Source organism: Oncorhynchus keta, unplaced genomic scaffold (genome assembly GCF_023373465.1).
Source record: "Oncorhynchus keta strain PuntledgeMale-10-30-2019 unplaced genomic scaffold, Oket_V2 Un_contig_4266_pilon_pilon, whole genome shotgun sequence".
NCBI classification, from domain to species: domain Eukaryota; kingdom Metazoa; phylum Chordata; class Actinopteri; order Salmoniformes; family Salmonidae; genus Oncorhynchus; species Oncorhynchus keta.
Window position 1 is genome coordinate 32,005 of NW_026287677.1, and position 2,668 is coordinate 34,672.

Genomic DNA, 2,668 nt, shown 5'->3' on the forward strand with positions numbered 1-2,668 from the left:
ATTTAGTGTGTGTGTGTTGGTGTTGGTGTGATGTGCTATTTAGTGTTGGTGTTGGTGTGATGTGCTATTTAGTGTGGTGTTGGTGTGATGTGCTATTTAGTGTGGTGTTGGTGTGATGTGCTATTTAGTGTTGGTGTTGGTGTGATGTGCTATTTAGTGTTAGTGTTGGTGTGATGTGCTATTTAGTGTGGTGTTGGTGTTGGTGTGATGTGCTATTTAGTGTGGTGTTGGTGTGATGTGCTATTTAGTGTTGGTGTGTGATGTGTATGTTATTTAGTGTGGTGTTGGTGTGATGTGCTATTTAGTGTGGTGTTGGTGTGATGTGCTATTTAGTGTTGGTGTTGGTGTGATGTGCTATTTAGTGTTGGTGTTGGTGTGATGTGCTATTTAGTGTGGTGTTGGTGTGATGTGCTATTTAGTGTGGTGTTGGTGTGATGTGCTATTTAGTGTGGTGTTGGTGTTGGTGTGATGTACTATTTAGTGTTGGTGTTGGTGTGTTGTGCTATTTAGTGTGGTGTTGGTGTGATGTGCTATTTAGTGTTGGTGTTGGTGTGATGTGCTATTTAGTGTGGTGTTGGTGTGATGTGCTATTTAGTGTTGGTGTTGGTGTGATGTGCTATTTAGTGTGGTGTTGGTGTGATGTGCTATTTAGTGTTGGTGTTGGTGTGTTGTGCTATTTAGTGTGGTGTTGGTGTGATGTGCTATTTAGTGTTGGTGTTGGTGTGATGTGCTATTTAGTGTTGGTGTTGGTGTGATGTGCTATTTAGTGTTGGTTTGGTGTGATGTACTATTTAGTTGGTGTTGGTGTTGGTGTGATGTGCTATTTAGTGTGGTGTGGTGTTGGTGTGATGTGCTATTTAGTGTTGGTGTTGGTGTGATGTGCTATTTAGTGTTGGTGTTGATGTGCTATTTATTTGTGGTGTTGGTGTGATGTGCTATTTAGTGTTGGTGTTGGTGTGATGTGCTATTTAGTGTTGGTGTTGGTGTGATGTGCTATTTAGTGTTGGTGTTGGTGTGATGTGCTATTTAGTGTGGTGTTGGTGTGATGTGCTATTTAGTGTTGGTGTTGGTGTGATGTGCTATTTAGTGTTGGTGTTGGTGTGATGTGCTATTTAGTGTGGTGTTGGTGTGATGTGCTATTTAGTGTGGTGTTGGTGTGATGTGCTATTTAGTGTTGGTGTGATGTGCTATTTAGTGTTGGTGTTGGTGTGATGTGCTATTTAGTGTTGGTGTGTGATGTGCTATTTAGTGTTGGTGTGATGTGCTATTTAGTGTTGGTGTTGGTGTGATGTGCTATTTAGTGTTGGTGTGTTGGTGTTGGTGTGATGTGCTATTTAGTGTTGGTGTTGGTGTGATGTGCTATTTAGTGTGGTGTTGGTGTGATGTGCTATTTAGTGTTGGTGTTGGTGTGATGTGCTATTTAGTGTTGGTGTTGGTGTGATGTGCTATTTAGTGTGGTGTTGGTGTGATGTGCTATTTAGTGTGGTGTTGGTGTGATGTGCTATTTAGTGTTGGTGTTGGTGTGATGTGCTATTTAGTGTTGGTGTTGGTGTGATGTGCTAGTTTGGTGTGTGATTGGTGTTGGTGTGATGTGCTATTTAGTGTTGGTGTTGGTGTGATGTGCTATTTAGTGTTGGTGTTGGTGTGATGTGCTATTTAGTGTTGGTGTTGGTGTGATGTGCTATTTAGTGTTGGTGTTGGTGTGATGTGCTATTTAGTGTTGGTGTGATGTGCTATTTAGTGTTGGTGTTGGTGTGATGTGCTATTTAGTGTGGTGTTGTGTGATGTGCTATTTAGTGTTGGTGTTGGTGTGATGTGCTATTTAGTGTTGGTGTGATGTGCTATTTAGTGTTGGTGTTGGTGTGATGTGCTATTTAGTGTGGTGTTGGTGTGATGTGCTATTTAGTGTTGGTGTTGGTGTGATGTGCTATTTAGTGTTGGTGTTGGTGTGATGTGCTATTTAGTGTTGGTGTTGGTGTGATGTGCTATTTAGTGTGGTGTTGGTGTGATGTGCTATTTAGTGTTGGTGTTGGTGTGATGTGCTATTTAGTGTTGGTGTTGGTGTTGGTGTGATGTGCTATTTAGTGTTGGTGTTGGTGTGATGTGCTATTTAGTGTGGTGTTGGTGTGATGTGCTATTTGGTGTGGTGTTGGTGTGATGTGCTATTTAGTGTGGTGTTGGTGTGATGTGCTATTTAGTGTTGGTGTTGGTGTGATGTGCTATTTAGTGTTGGTGTTGTGTGATGTGGTGTTGGTGTTGGTGTTGGTGTGATGTGCTATTTAGTGTTGGTGTTGGTGTGATGTGCTATTTAGTGTTGGTGTTGGTGTGATGTGCTATTTAGTGTTGGTGTTGGTGTGTTGTGCTATTTAGTGTTGGTGTTGGTGTGATGTGCTATTTAGTGTGGTGTTGGTGTGATGTGCTATTTAGTGTGGTGTTGGTGTGATGTGCTATTTAGTGTGGTGTTGGTGTGATGTGCTATTTAGTGTTGGTGTTGGTGTGATGTGCTATTTAGTGTGGTGTTGGTGTGATGTGCTATTTAGTGTTGGTGTTGGTGTGATGTGCTATTTAGTGTTGTGTTGGTGTGATGTGCTGGTGTGGTGTTGGTGTGTGCTATTTAGTGTTGGTGTTGGTGTGATGTGCTATTTAGTGTTGGTGTTGGTGTGATGTG